This window comes from Synchiropus splendidus, chromosome 12 (genome assembly GCF_027744825.2).
Source record: "Synchiropus splendidus isolate RoL2022-P1 chromosome 12, RoL_Sspl_1.0, whole genome shotgun sequence".
In the NCBI taxonomy this organism is placed as follows: domain Eukaryota; kingdom Metazoa; phylum Chordata; class Actinopteri; order Syngnathiformes; family Callionymidae; genus Synchiropus; species Synchiropus splendidus.
Genome location: NC_071345.1, coordinates 17757642 through 17774494, shown reverse-complemented (window position 1 = coordinate 17774494; position 16853 = coordinate 17757642).

The following is a 16853-nucleotide window of genomic DNA, read 5'->3' as shown; positions in this document are numbered from 1 at the left end:
GGGGAATTTCTTGCTCTTTTAATTGGACATGACCCGTCAGTTGTGTGTGCAGAAGTCAGCTTGGTACACAACTGACAGCCCTATCTGACATCTGTTAGAATCCATATTATGTCAAGAACCAATCAGCTAAGTAAAGAGAAATGACGCTTTCTCATTGCTTCAACAACTGAAGGTCAGTCAGTCTGGAAAATGGCCAAAAGTTTCAACGTGTCCCTGAGTGCAGTCGCAAAAAACATCCAGTGCTACGACAGAGCTCGTTCACATGAACCTCACCCTGTGTGATGAGAGTCACCTCGATACTTTTTACCATGTATTCGTCTAAATACTTTGTTGATACTAAGTCCAGGATAATAAGACTTGGTTTGCTCATGTTGAGTCCCTTCAAATCAAGTGTTATGAACAAACCTTTCAGGGAGTCCTAATGGTGTTTTTTTTACAGTTTTATCCACCAAATCAAGCTGTGAATCTTCTTCAGAACTTGAAACAACCCACTGGCTGTGAACGGCAGACAGACTGAGGAAGCAATTACAGTTTGCCAACATCTTCCCGTGATGTGATTCACACAGTCTTCATTAAGATTAGATTTTAGTTTCCATGGTGTGTTTTGGGTGCTACTGATCACAAAACACAGAAGCTACATTCAACAATACTTTATTCACTCTGAATGCTGAAAACTGCCCCGTGGTGAACACTAAACCACAAATTCATGAGGCCTCAGTGAGTGACATACGTGGCATCTACCATGTATAGTTTAGAGCGGGGATGCCCTCCGTCATCCAGTTCACCTCCTGATTCAAAATGTCTGTCAATCATGTATTTGTGATGCACTCGCCAAACTAATTCAGCCACATGTATGACTACTAGTGGTGTGACTTTAATGAGTTAATAAGGATCAATTAATTACAACATTATTACCATTAATTAATTACAACAACAAAAAAATACTTAATTTCATTTCATTTAATAGTTTGCTCTCCAGACAACAGGGAACCTTTGTAAGTGCAGGAGTTCCTGCTCCACTGATCACACTGATGCACAAGACACGTGGCAGCTAGGATGATAACAACAACAACAAACATAGAGGAATCCCTGAACAAAAGCAAATAAAAGCATCTGTTTGCTTTTGTTCAGGGATGTTTTTCACAGGGTTTCCACTACTGTGAATGTACTTGAAATTCTAATACTGTACAATTGAAATTCTTATACAAATATTTTCAAGAAAATATAAACAAGGTGATATAAAAACTTATAAATATATAAATATTATAAATATAGCCACTATTCTGATTTATTGTGCCATTGTCAAAGTGATGCAAAATAAACAATATTTTGTTGTTTAAATGTATGTATCATTTGATTCACTAATATACCAAATTCATTCAAGTTGAAAATGTGGCTTCTTGTGGCAAATATTCTTTTCCCTTTAAACTGCGATTCATTGAGATTAATTAATCACAAATTCTCTAATTAACCAGATAATTTTTTTAATCGAATCCCACCCCTAATGACTACTTATGGCCTGAGTACTGAGTACGTGAGGGGTGAGGGGTTCTTGAGTGTTGATGTCTCGATGAAGTTAAGAACGCAGCTTCCAGTATAGTGCTTTATAAACCTGGTCATAACTGACCTGATTATATATTCATAATACAAGGGCTTATAAACACATTATGATGTACTAAAAATGCGTTAGAGGTGAGTGCTTAAAGTAAAGTGCAGCCAAAAATGTTTTTAACAAAACTGAAGTTGTTATATTGTTAAATATGTTATTGATAAATTGAGCAATGTTGAGGATTTTGTGAACCTTTACTTAGCCATCAGTTTTACGAAGAAGAAAACACTTGGCAGCTTCAGTATCTGGACTTTTGACAGGATTATGACCGGGGTTGGCTTGGAGGAAATCATGTCTGTGGAAGAGGACCTGGCTCCTAGTGGTCTGTTGCATCTTTTGAGTTTTCAGGCGTCCAATGCTTTTTGAAGCTGGGTCCCAGAGAGTCGCCCAGTCCGTGTCTCCTCCCTGTCTGTCAAGGCTCTCCTCCTGAAAGTCATGATTTCACAACAATAACAACTGGCTGCAGAGTCGTGCTCATTCGGCACTATAAATATTGACACACCAGCTTCAGCTACTCTTTCATTATAATGAGCAGCAAACAATCGTTCTGAGCACAGATGAGCAGCAGGCCGAGTTCACAGATAAATTTAAATCTGAGTTGTGAGCAGAATTCAACTCAGGAAAATATCCCAGTGGTGACAGATAATAAAATCATTTGTGTCATAGTAGCATCACAAGCAGTGAGGTGCCCATTCGCCTGCCTGTCTAACTGCAGTAGTCTGTGACTCACTGAGTTCTAGGCTTTACCTACGTTAACTTGAATGTATATTATATTTATTTCATCTCTAGCTGCAACACAGCTTAATCAAAGATCAAATGTGTTGTTTTATAAATGAATATTTCTGCCAGAGTGTGGTTTTCTTTTTCCCTTTTATGACTGTCAAAATGTAAACTAGAGGACTGACCTACGTTGCAATGAAAACAAAACTGAAGTGTTCGTGTCTAAATGGAATGTTTTTAAAAGAACATCCTGGAAGGAATCCTCCTGTGCTGCGCTGGCATCTCAATAATAATAAACATGTCGCGCTGAAATTGGAAAAATTGATGATAAGATGATGTGCCTGCACTCTGTCTATTGTTCGCTGGAAAAACATTATAATTTCTTTCTCCTGTCGCCGCAGATGGGAGAGCATTTGATTTGTGTGGTGACGGATGGAGACATGCTAATGTTAGGTGTAAATGAATGTGATTGAAGGTGTTCAAGGAAATATTTTATTCTTACTTTTAAAAAGGCACAAGGTGTTGAAATATATATAAAAAAAAGATACTGAAGCAAGTGGAATACAGCTGCAGCGGATCATGCTGTTGTTAAGATGGTGTTGAATATTCCTCATAAAGGATGTACTGTTTTACCAACATGTCCTCACTCCCGTAATATATTAACGTTTGGTAAAGTAGAACTCATACAAGGTTAGGTTGAACCCCAACCTTCGTCTTCGTCGGCAATCCAGTAGAATTCATCCATTCATTCTACTTGTAACAACATGTCAGTTGCTATGTAAAGCCTGTCAAACGGAGTTTCAGTCATGGACTTGGACTTGGTACCACCAAGAGGAAGAGCCACGTAAGGGGTTATAAATTGCAATATGATTCAGTGAAGAGCTTCCGTAGGTCTCCCCGTCCTTTCACAATGCCTCCATAGGTGTTGGTGCATAGGTGTGTCGCAATAAAATAAAAAGGTTCTTACCAATCATGTTGTTTAGTTCCATTTTGTCGTAGAAAAAATGAAAAATCTCTCCATTGTAGTCGGCTTTTTTGTACTCCACGATCATTGTAGTTTGGGCAAACCATATTAGTCTTTTTTTTGGTTTATATTCTTTGTCGTACAACATTTATTTTCACCTGTTTTTTGAGTCCGCCTTTCTCTCTTCACCTCTGTCCAAAGTTATACTGAAATATGTAATGAAATCGTACTTGTCACGTGAGGACAAGCAGGACTCAGAAGAGCCCAAATAAAGCTTCAAAGTTTGGACATTTAAAAATCACTTAAGTCAAAAATGGGGAAATCCAAAACAAAAACTCAGCTTTCACCGTCTGCTCTAAAATTATTGAACAATCCAGTCAGCGTAAACAACATTCCTCACACGGAGAAATCCGGGGAAAAGGTTCAATAGTGAAAGGCTGCAGGCGATCTTTCCAGAGAGCAAACTGACCAAATACCCTTTGACACAGGTAAATCTCAAACTGTAACTTAGCAGTGGCCTTTCCTTGCAGGGGCTTCTAAGATGATTTTCATAACCACCACAAATCTCAGGCCATTTGCAGTGCAATTTCTCAGCTCTCATTCCAAACAGATGCTTGTGGATAACTAGGCTTACTGAGTTGGTCAGGGACCAGATCAAGCGTGTCTGTGTCTGCAGCAGCAGAGAAGAGAACAGAGACTAGGTTTGCTTGTCAAACAAATTCAGGGCAGAGACCCACATTGGTTCTATGTTATTGAATGTTATGTAGGTGGACGGGTGATTTGTACAACATGATGTTATTACTGAAAACTGAAAAAAACTAGTTTACCCCAGTTTAGTTCAGATTACTGTTCCTGCCTTAACTTGATCAAATTGTGTTGATCATTGACATGATCGAAGTCTTAAAGCTCACTTTCACTCTCCTATTACTCAGTTCACACCTTTGTTGTTTGGGGCTAGAATCAGGTTCAAATCTGTTCACTTTGCCAGAGATTCCTAACAGAGATGCTGCTAATTTATTTAAAAAAAAACCTCACCACTATACAACATAATTACAGTGAGTTTGTTGTATTAAAAATATATTTGGAAATATTGTATTGAAGCAAAGTTTCTCAGAATCTCGACTCACTGTTGAAGAAATTAAGGCACTTGCCAAGTTGCCAGACAAACATACTGAAATACCATTGCCAGGAATTCACTGGATAGCTGAGGGAAGTTCTCACACCTGGTCGGTCACATGATGTCTGCTCACAATAAAGAAAGAGGACATAGACATAACAGAGGAGATTAGGAAGTGTTGGGCAGGTCTGGAGTCAGGCACAGAAATGACGGTGGACAGATGATGGTATTTCTTGCCAAGAGGGTGGAGATGGTGGTGGTGAACGTGTATTTCCAGAACTGAGAGGAACACAGGAGTGGAAGGAGGGGTCAGAGGTTGCTTACAGGTTGTTCAGAGGGATGAAACTGACCGCGATAGTTGACTGTAACGTGGTGCCAGGCAGCATAAGCCAGTTCACAGAATGAGAACACTGACTAGGAGGAGGAAGACAGTGGAAGACAGGACTAAAAGGTGGAAGTTGAGGCCTAGAGGATGTTGTACAGAGTTCAGGGAGGAGTTATTACAGCCAGGCAGAACCACCAGTGGTGAGGGAAACTGCAACGTGTTAGATCCATCATAAGGTACTGATTTAATCAAGACCATGTCGAGAACTGAACATCGAGACCAAGATCACTGGAGACCAAGACTGAGACCAAACTCAATGCAGAATGCAGAAGTCTGTTAGTCATACAGATCCACATTTATTTCTTACTGCAAAGGAAACAGTTGGCATTTTTTCCAAAATAAATCAAGAACTGATGCTTTCATTGGGAAAACCTAGTATTTCTGTGGTCTGGGTCTTGGTCCTGGTCTCGCCCTCTTTAGTCTTGGTCTAAGCCTATGTGCGCTCTGCTCCCGACATGATCTTGACTATTTTTTTCAAGGGCCCGTCCTATTTGATCCAAAACCCAAATATCTTCCATTTCGATTCACGTTATCTGTCGTAATGCTTTTGATTTTACAGTGGTGCTTCAAGCAAGACGTGTAGCCTTGTGTTTTTAATTTGTTTGCTCAATAAAGTCACTCGTTTTGTCGTATTGCACTTTTATTCATGCTGTTGAAAGCTTTACATTTTAATAACATCTGCGGTGTGGTGTTCGTAGGTATCAGGAAGCAGTTAACACCCATAAACATCATGAACAACTTTTTTGAGAAGTCGAAGGTTTAGGATCGGATCAGTATCCACCGATCCTCCAGGCTGCCATTGGTATCAGATGTGAATGTGGTGTTGACCTATTCCTAGTCTTGACGCGGTCTTGACTACAACATGATCAGGGAAGGGAGAGTATCAGAAAAAGAAGGAAGCAGGGAGACTAAGAGAGCAGATGAGAGTGCTGGGAGTGGAGGATGCTAAGGCTAAGGTGGTGGCTTATAGGGTGTGAGGTGTGAGGAATGGATAGCAAGAAAGTAGAGGAGGATGTATTTAGGATAGTAAGGCAGAGGCAGAAAGACAAGCAAAGGATGTGAAGCAGATAAGGTTGTTCAAGGACAGAAAAGTGGAGAGTGTGAGAGAAAAAACTAATGAACGAGGGGAATGAGTAAGAGGAGAACAGATGAAGGCGAGATAGTGGGTCAGGTAGTTTAGGGATTTAGCAAGGTGGAAGTGAGGGCAGCTCTTTATAGGATGAATAGGGGGAAGACTGTTGGCCCCGACAACATCTCGGTGGACGTGTGCAAGTCTTCAGGCGAGTGAGCAGAGAACTTTCTGACCAGACTGTTCACGGCAATCCTGAAGGCTGAGAGGATCCCAAAGGGGATTCTCAGAACTGTAGCAACTACAGAGGGTTCAAGTTGATGAGTCACACTATAAAAGTGTTAGAAGGAAGTGCCTAGTTTAGACTAAGAGGAGAGGTCGATATCACTGAGCAGCAGTCTTGTTTTATGCTGAGAAAGAACAAATCAGAGCTGTTGTTCGCTCTGAGGATGTTGACAGGGAAGTACTGAGAAGGTCAGAAGTTGCAATGTGGCTCTGTGGATCTAGAGGAAGCCTCATTCGGAGAGAGAAAAAATTCTCCTTTCTTGTTTGCCTTGGATGTGGACAAACAGAAATGGAGGTACCAGGTGAAAGAAGAAAAGCAAGGCAACCAAGGAGGTTCCTAGGTTGTTGTTGAAGTATAAATAGTACGAATAAAATGCATGACTATACAATTTTAAGAACTGTATGTTGGAGTGGATAATTGGTTTATATTCACACCGCTGTGATAGTGAACGCAGAAAGGATGCAAAGCAGCCAGGTATTCCCAATGTGCTGCCTATAAAAGGGTCTTTGCAAGTTCTGCCAAATAGCAGCAGCTACACACACACACGCTGACTTTGTTCACTCTCTTGACAAACTGGTGATGCTGCCCCCCCATGGTTGTGCCAGGTCCCCTCACACTGTGCTAAACATGCAGGAAAAGACAGGAAAGCTAAGATGAATCAGACGAAAAACCTCAGATGTCACGTCTCTCCATCAGCACTTTTTTCTTCCCCGTGTTTGTGTTTCTCTCTGTGGTGAAGAGATCAGAGTTTGAGCATACTGGGCACAAGAAAGGCGTTTGCCCATGCAGAGAGAGTGCATGTGTGCAAAGTGTGTTATTAGTCTGAGCAACGTCCACCTCATGCTAAAAGACAGAGACACAGGAGTTTGGACTTCGCTCCAGTTTAAAAAAAGTTGATACAATATCCTGAGAAACTTGTCCAACTGCAGTAATTAAAATATGTTGGTTTTGAACTGTTACCAGGTGTGTGTGAGCGTGATTGTACTGTGCAATGGACTGGCGGAACATGTGCGTTGCTTGAAAGCCTAAATGCATTTCCTTCAGTGTCAGCACCAAAGTCCACTTTCCTCATCCATTCCCATCAATATATGACACAATATATTATATTACTCCATGGGAGTTGACGTCACCAGTTCATGAACGGGATCGTGCAGTTTGTTTCTGGATTCAAGCAGCAATAAACACAACGGAGCTTACCTGTTTGAAATGCATACGTAATGTAGGAATCGTTTTAGTTAGTTTAGGACCATCCTTCTGACAGCATCGACGCTACACAACAAGAGTCAGAGAGACACACACAAAAAACTTCAATCATCACCATAGAGACAGCAGTGCTTATGTTCTAGCGGTGACTGATATTACTTGAATCAACGATGAAATATTTTCCATTCTGTTTATCCCCAACAGTGGGTTTTAATATCCATTTCTCTTCTCTTCTTGCCTCTTTTAACTGGAGAGAGCAGCTCCCCTAATGCGTGAGATCCAGATGTTATTCCTTCAGTTTCAGCGGACCACGGAGTGAAAACAAAGCCAAGTGCGCTCTCTTTAGTCTGTCAACGCTGGTTTCAATGAGATGCTCTGAACATCATCGTGACACTGCTTGACCTGCATTAGAACAATCATATTTCGATGTAGAAATAAAGCAACATGCTGGCAGAGAATGGCAGAAAAATTGACTCGTCTCTCTGCATCCTTGTGGTCTACTATGCCCACAGTTCACATATGAGCCGAGGCAAGCTTTGTTTTGATAAGCTGCTGTTGACATGGCTAAGTAGGCAGATCCAAACGCAGTGGTTGCTGGCCGACAGATGACTCGGAGGACGAGGTTAAATTAACAATTTAATGACAGACGAACAATATATATTACACAGACGAACTGAAGAGAACAAAAGGCGCCGGAACCCAAAAAGTGGACCGGGAACTACACGTAGGGACTGGGAAAAAATCTGAAACGAAAGAGAGGCGAATTAGAATCGAGCCTATTAAAGAGGAGAACACAAAAACGCTCGGAGATCAACTCACGAGACTGACTAAACAAAAAGCGCTCGGTGGTGGCCAAAACACACACTCACACGAGGATATAACGATCTCTACGATAAATGAGAAATGAGCTTAGCAGAAAACGCTCACACGCGGGTAGGTATAGCGGAGGAGAGAGAGAGGAGTGAACAGAAAGCGGAGCGAGGAGGAACGCGGAACAAAGGAAGCGGCTGAGACGGAACTCGAGCGCGCACAGGAATTTAGAAGGTTCAGAGAGTCAACGAGAGAATTGAGTCTTGAGAGAATTTACCATTGGTACGAGACGAAACGAAACCACCTGGTAACTCGAGCTGGCGTTGACGGGAAGATATCCATGAGAGCGCTGATGAGACGATGAGCGCCAGCTGAGTTGCCAGTGAAGCTGGGGAAATACAGGGAAACGGAAACAAGACACAACCGGGAATCACCAAAATAAAAGTGTGACGAATGTGCGCATGACAGTACCCCCCCTTTAAGGAGGGCCTCGAGGCACTCTACCAGGTCTATCAGGGTGACTAGTGTGGAACTCAGAAATGAGGGTAGGGTCTAAAATGAGTGACCGAGAAACCCATGAACGCTCTTCAGGGCCATAGCCCTCCCAGTCTACCAAATACTGGACCCCCCGGCCACGACGTCTGCTATCCAGAATCTTGTGGACCGTGTAAGCAGGGTGATTATCAATGGTGAAAGGAGGGGGAGGAGGAGTTTCAGAGGCTGCATGGAGTGGGGATGAGGAGACTGGCTTAAGCAAGGAAACATGGAAGGTTGGGTGGATGCGAAGAGAGTCTGGAAGTTTCAACTTGACTGCAGAGTTGTTGATTGTCTTCTCGATCTTGAAAGGGCCAATGTATCTGGGAGAGAGTTTTCGTGACTCACCCGGAAGCTGTAGATCACGCGTAGAAAGCCAGACCTTGTCGCCGGGTTGGTATGAGGGCGCAGGGATTCGGCTCCGGTCTGCTAGTCTTTTATTGCGTTCCGAGGTGAGAGATAGAGCTGCTCTGGCGCGGGACCAGGTCTCTCGGCAGCGTTGTAGGTGGTGGGTCACTGACGGAACAGTGGTCGCAGCTTCTTGGGAGGGAAACAAAGGAGGCTGATAACCAAAAGCGACCATGAAGGGAGACATGCCCGTAGCAGATGAGATGAGGGTGTTATGGGCGTATTCTACCCATGGAAGGTGAGATGACCAGGAGGAAGGGTCTTGAGCAGAGACGCATCTCAGTGCAGACTCAAGATCCTGGTTAGTCCTTTCCGTTTGTCCATTGGTCTGAGGATGATGGCCGGAGGAAAGGCTTGGTGATGCTCCCAGAGCCTTTAGGAAGGAGCGCCAGACCTGGGAGGAGAATTGTGGTCCCCTGTCTGAGACCACGTCACTGGGGATCCCGTGAAGGCGGAAGACGTGTAGAACCAGCAGATCAGCAGTCTCAAGAGCGGATGGCAGTTTCGGCAGGGGGATGAAGTGTGCCATCTTAGAGAAGCGGTCCACCACTGTCATGATAGTGGTCATGCCTGCTGAAGGAGGAAGACCAGTTACAAAGTCCACGGCTATGTGGGACCAAGGACGACCAGGAAGTGGTAGTGGTTGAAGGAGACCAGCTGGAGGACGGTGGGAGGACTTGGCTCTGTTGCAGGTGGTACAAGCCCTGCAAAAGTCCTTGATGTCCCGAGTCATGCCTGGCCACCAGAAACGTTGGCTGATGAGATTCAGTGTGCGGAACATACCAGGATGGCAGGCGAGTTTGGAAGAATGACCCCACTGGAGGATCTGTGGTCTTGTCGGTTCGGGGACGAACAAGCGATTAGGGGGACCAGAGCTGGGAGCTGGGTGATGTTTCTGGGCTTCCAGGACAGCCCTCTCCACGTCCCAGCTGGCGGCTCGGATGAAACAGGACGCTGGAAGAATGGTCTCCGTCTTCTCAACAGGATCAGCGGGATCATGTAGGCGAGAGAGAGAGTCGGGCTTGAGGTTTTGGCTCCCTGGACGGTAAGTGATGGAAAAATTGAATCTTCCCAGGAAAAGAGCCCACCGGGCCTGACGAGAGTTAAGGCGTTTAGCGTTCTGCAGATAGGTCAGGTTCTTGTGGTCGGTAAGTACCATGAAGGGGGTTTCGGTGCCCTCTAGCCAGTGCCTCCACTCTTGTAGGGCAGCCACCATCGCCAGTAACTCACGATTGCCAATGTCATAGTTCCGTTCAGCAGGAGTCAGTCTTCTAGAGAAGAATGCGCAGGGATGTACCTTTTGGTCGTTGGGGTCCCGCTGGGAAAGCACCGCACCCACCCCAGAGTTTGAAGCGTCCACTTCCACGATGAATTGGAGTCTTGGGTCTGGATGACGAAGGATGGGGGCGGAGGAGAATAGAGTTCGTAGGTTAGTGAAGGCTTGTTCAGCTTCAGGAGTCCAGGAAAATTCCTTCTTGGTCGAAGTAAGTGAGGTCAGTGGGGCGGCAACCTTGCTATAGTTCCGAATGAATCGGCGGTAAAAGTTAGCAAATCCAAGGAACTGCTGGAGCTGTTTGCGGTTGGTGGGAGTTTTCCAGTTTGAGATTGCTTCAGTCTTAGCTGGATCTGGAATAAGACGTCCCTCTCCCAGAATAAAACCCAGGAAACTGACCTGTTTGGCGTGGAATTCACACTTCTCAGCTTTGCAGAATAACTTATTCTCCAGCAACCTCTGAAGTACGAGGCGGACATGTTCCTGATGTTCCTCCTCCCCTCTCGAGAAAATCAGGATGTCATCCAAGTACACATACACAAAGTGATTAATCATGTCCCTGAGAACATCATTAACTAAAGCTTGAAAAACAGCTGGGGCGTTGGTTAAACCAAAAGGCATGACTCGATATTCAAAGTGTCCCAGGGGGGTCTTAAAAGCAGTCTTCCACTCGTCTCCCTCTCGTATGCGAACCAAGTGATAGGCGTTACGGAGATCGAGTTTGGAGAAGATTGTGGCCTGATTCAGAGGTTCAAAAGCGGGGTCGATGAGAGGAAGGGGATACTGATTTCTGATGGTGATTGAATTTAGGCCACGATAGTCAACGCAAGGGCGTAAGGTCTTGTCTCTTTTACTCACGAAGAAGAATCCCGCCCCCAGGGGGGAGGAGGAGGGACGGATCAGGCCTGCCGCAAGAGATTCGTTGATATAGTTTTCGAGTGCTTCTCTCTCAGGTCGAGAGACATTATAGAGTCTGCTAGCGGGAAAAGGGGCCCCAGGAACCAGATCAATGGCGCAATCGTAGGGACGATGCGGGGGGAGAGACAGGGCCTGATCTTTGCTAAAAACCTGCCCCAGATCGTGGTAGCAAGAGGGAACACGTGAGAGGTCGGGAGGGGAGGGAGGAAGTGGATGAGGGAGAGCGGAGTGCGCAGAACGGAGGCAGTGAGAGTGACAAAAAGTGCTCCAACCTGAAACCTTGGATGTAGACCAATCGATGTGAGGATTGTGAAGAGAGAGCCAGGGAAAACCAAGGACCAATGGGGATGAGGAGGCCGGAAGAACCAGGAAGGAGATCACCTCAGTGTGGTTGCCAGACAGGGTGAGAGTCAAAGGTGAGGTGCGGTGCGTGACACACGGAAGAGGACTGCCGTCAATTGCTGAGAGGGAACGAGGAGTGTCCAGCCTGATGAGAGAGAGGGACATAGAATCAGCAAAGGCGGCGTCTATAAAATTGTCATCAGCACCGGAGTCAATAAAGGCTTCAACGGAGGTGCATGAATCATTTTCACGTAGTGAAGCGGAGAAGATGATTCTACCTACTCTGGTGGTTAAAGGAATACTGACCTCTTTATCGGAGACGAGAGGAAGACGGGGGCCCCTGGGACGGGTTGGACAGGCACGGATTATGTGGCCAGGTCGACCACAGTACAAACAAAGTCCGCGAGAAATTCAAAGCTGGCGTTCTTCTGGTGTAAGTCTCGTTCTCCCCACCTGCATAGGCTCAGATTGATCTACTGGGGAATCTGACTGGGAACAAGGTTCTGGTGGTGAGAACGGGACTGAAGGCACCAGGTGAGGGATGGACCGTCTCCGCCGGGCATGCTCTCTTATGCGGTTGTCGATTCGAATAGCGAGGAGAATTAGCTCCTCCAGGGAGTTAGGCTCATCGCGTAAGGACAACTGGTCCTGGACATTACTGGATAGGCCGTTAGAAAAAGCGGACATGAGAGCCGACTCGTTCCAGTCAGCCTCTGCAGCTGCTATGCGGAAGCGAACAGAGTATTCGGACACAGACTCGCTCGGCGTGTTCTGAGCCATGGAGATGAGACGCTGAGAGGCACTGGGTCCACTCTTAAATGGGGCGTCAAAAACCCTTCGCATCTCCAAAGAAAAGCTCTTAAAGCTGTAGAGAATGGGAGAGTCTGATTCCCATAAGGAGACAGCCCACTGACTGGCCTTGTCACGCAGGAGGTTCATGCAGTAAGCTACTCTGGCTCGGTCCGTCTTAAAGTAGGATGGTTGTAAATCAAAAACTAGTGAACATTGGATTAAAAAATTTTTACAAAAGCCTGGCTTACCTGCATAAACCTCCGGCGTGGGAATGATCGGTTCACGTCCGCTGGTAACAGGTCGTTCTGGATCAGCTGCAGAGGCTGTTGCTGAGACCGGCGCGGAGGCGCCTGATTCAGCAGAAGAGGCAGACATGCGCTGCAGCTGGTCCAGGACGCTCTGGGTCGCTCTCTCAAGAGTCGTGAGTCTCGAGTCCTGAATGCCTATAGCCCTCTGTAGGTCAGCAACAACTGCTGGATCTGGGGACTGACCAGGTGGTTCTGACATGGCTAAGTAGGCAGATCCAAACGCAGTGGTTGCTGGCCGACAGATGACTCGGAGGACGAGGTTAAATTAACAATTTAATGACAGACGAACAATATATATTACACAGACGAACTGAAGAGAACAAAAGGCGCCGGAACCCAAAAAGTGGACCGGGAACTACACGTAGGGACTGGGAAAAAATCTGAAACGAAAGAGAGGCGAATTAGAATCGAGCCTATTAAAGAGGAGAACACAAAAACGCTCGGAGATCAACTCACGAGACTGACTAAACAAAAAGCGCTCGGTGGTGGCCAAAACACACACTCACACGAGGATATAACGATCTCTACGATAAATGAGAAATGAGCTTAGCAGAAAACGCTCACACGCGGGTAGGTATAGCGGAGGAGAGAGAGAGGAGTGAACAGAAAGCGGAGCGAGGAGGAACGCGGAACAAAGGAAGCGGCTGAGACGGAACTCGAGCGCGCACAGGAATTTAGAAGGTTCAGAGAGTCAACGAGAGAATTGAGTCTTGAGAGAATTTACCATTGGTACGAGACGAAACGAAACCACCTGGTAACTCGAGCTGGCGTTGACGGGAAGATATCCATGAGAGCGCTGATGAGACGATGAGCGCCAGCTGAGTTGCCAGTGAAGCTGGGGAAATACAGGGAAACGGAAACAAGACACAACCGGGAATCACCAAAATAAAAGTGTGACGAATGTGCGCATGACAGCTGTGCTTTTGACCTACAGAGAAATTGCTGTTATCTTTCAGCAGTTGTACTTTATCTGAATGCAAGTAAATATAAAAATGCACCAGACTTAAGGACATTTTTAGTCAGTTAGAACCCTGTTTATGACAGAATTGAAGTGTGACGACAAAATGTTTTGAAATTTATTTAATTTTATATTGCAAATTATTGAAGTGTTAGTGGGACATCAATATTTTCATAATTTTGTTTTATTGTTTGATGCTTGACTACTACTTCATGTGACAACAATGCCATTTTTTGTGAGTCTGGCTCACAGTCATTGCCATAACTACAATGCTACCAATAATTATTATAGTTATAGTTATTTTAGTTATTTCGGTTTTCGCGCATCCCTGCTTAGAATATTGAAAAAAAGAGAGAGACCCGTTGATGCTGCACTGAAGGCAGTGCTTCTCAATTATATTCTGTTGCACCCACCCAGGAAGAAGTCAACATTTCGCACCCGCCAGTACAGTGGTACCTCTGTTCTCGACCACAATCCGTTCCAGACGGCCGTACGAGAAGTGAATTGTTCGAAATCTGAATCGATTTTTCCCATTACAATAAATGGAGAAAGAAATAATGTGTTCCAAGCCTTAAAATAGTCTTTTGTAGGAGTGAATGTAGAGTGTCTGCTGCAGGTGCGCTGTTCCTCTATGTGTGTGGCCGCTGCATGTGGGAGGGGCTGCCGAGTGAGTGACGTCTCTCCAGAAGTGAAGAGGTGCCCGGTGCGTGTCCAGCTCTGAATGTGCGCTTCTGTGCAGTTTGGCTGTGACAAAGTCATAAACCAAGTCACGCTCTGTCCCAGACTCGCCTCATCCCTGTCCCAGCTCCAGCCCACAACAGGACATCAAACCCTGGAGTGAGCGCTCCAGCCTCAAGGTGTGGAGAGTGAGCACCTCCCCTGTGACACTCTACCACGGTCCAGTGCGGAGACAGGAAAGGTTTTACACCTCAATATGAAGGGGCGTTTTGAGTTCTGAATTTTCGTTCGAAATCCGAAGCAAATAAAACCGAAAACCGAGGCACCACTGTAGTATCATTTGTCTATAGAATGATTATAAGTACACCTCTGCATAACCTTGTATCATTGTTAACATTAAATAAAAGAAAAAACAAAGTAGCATTGATCAACTTCCAACATAGAATAACTTTATTAACATTGTTTTTGTCTGTAACAGAAAAGACTTAAATGGATGTACAAATTCCTCGAGGTCACATGGGCCCCCGGGGCCCGTCAAACTATTTGAGAAGCACTGACTTAAGCCAAAGGTTAAGAAATTCTATAGGCATTTTTACAATGTTGCACTTGTGTCCCTTGCTGTTGCGAAAATGTGTCGAACCAAATATTTAAAGCTGAGAACTGTACCATTACACCAGAATTGAGACACATACCACTGCGCCTAGAGGATCAACATGCAGTGAATCATGTAGAGCCTTGAAGAATAGCACCAGGCAAATACGAGGGCAACTCACATTTTCAGTGGACTCAATCAGACCAGCAATAGACAGACAATAATCTGTTCTTATTTAACCAAGCCACTGTTTATTCTTCTCAAATGAGTATTGTGTTGGATCTTGCTTAATTTTTCATAATTAAAAACAAGGAACTGTGTTCTGACATATTTTGATGGACGTACTGATCCCTTTAGTTTTCTCAATGTCACTGGCTGAATGGCATTTATCTTCATTTTTGTACGACTGCTGTATGTTTAGTTTAATCTACATGTTTCAGCCAATTAAAATTTGTGAAAAACGTGAACAGGGTACATGGAAAGTACACAGCAAATCGCTGGGTAATTACTTCCTGTGTGAAGTACCCATTTTTTGGCTTCAAGTTTTTAATTTCCTCACCTCCTACTCACTTAAAACTTGAAAACAGCAGCTCAGAAGCCCGACTAGTACGGAGCCAGGATCGGCGCACTGAAGTATATTTTTGCAAACGTGTCAAGTCCATGTCAACACACGTCGACCTGTGTGCTCCTTTATTTACTTCATGCACATTCTCATTCTTTTTGAATCATACATGATCCTCCTCTTCTTTTATTCAGTATTTATAGAAAGTAGAATCAGAAGAGAACAGTCAGCTAATGAGGAAGACTTTAGTGCACCGATGGCCTCGGGGCACACACTGATCAGGGTGTGTGAGTGTGTGGGTCTGTGTGTGTGCGCGCATGTAGTCTGTAGCCAGATTTTAAATATTAATCTAAAGGTCAAAGGGACGGTGCTTTTTGATATTCATGCAGGGTTTGTGTACGCGGTGCCTGGCTGGTGCTCAGGTTCTACCCACGCTGCTGCTTTTCTCTCTGGGTCATTATGTCTGCTACAGTCTTCCCTGCTCGCACTGGTGTGTCAACACATTATTGAACCTGGCTGTGCGTGCACACACGCACGTGCGCACACACACATGCGCCGAACATACGAAGCCATTTAAAGGTGAAACATGAGAGGAGTGGTGTAAATTTTACTGCTTGATAATCATTATCGCTTTCCAGATCTGGTTTCACAGTTCTTGACTTAAGTGATCTTCAGTTGGATGAATTGGTGACTTTCTCATATGAAAAATCAAATGTTGAGTACATTTTTTTTTAATGCAGAAGAAACTCACTTACTGGAGACTTCAGTTTCTTTGGGAGCACATCATAGAAAAGGCTCCATGCAGCAGGCATCTTATAAACCTCTCTAACATTCACAAGTCTTTTAGCTTCTGCACTGGTGTTACATGCAAAAAAAAAAAAAAAACGTTTTTTGGACATAATGTCAGCAGGAGCGTTTGTTAGAACAGTCATCTGCTTTCCGTTATCTGACTCCGTACGCAATGCTGAGCATAAATGGATCTTAAATCAGTGATCCTCTGAGTTGCCTCGCCAAAACTCGGCATAAACATTTGACACGTTTCTCTGCAAATTATGCCTCAGATTCAGTGGCATGCAGGCAGGGACATTTTTCATTATGGCATCAACCACTTGGCAGGACGCTAATAAAATGCTGAAATTATGAGATGTTATACTTTTTTCAGACTTAAGTCATGGTCCAGTTTAAACTTTGTCAATATGAATGATCAATGGGTCAATAAACAATATACAGGAGTCGCATTTGCTGCTATGAGATGCAAAGAAAAGTTACAAGTCCGTAACAAGGCCTGTTGTTTTTTGACACCTAGTATTGTTGCAAATGTAACT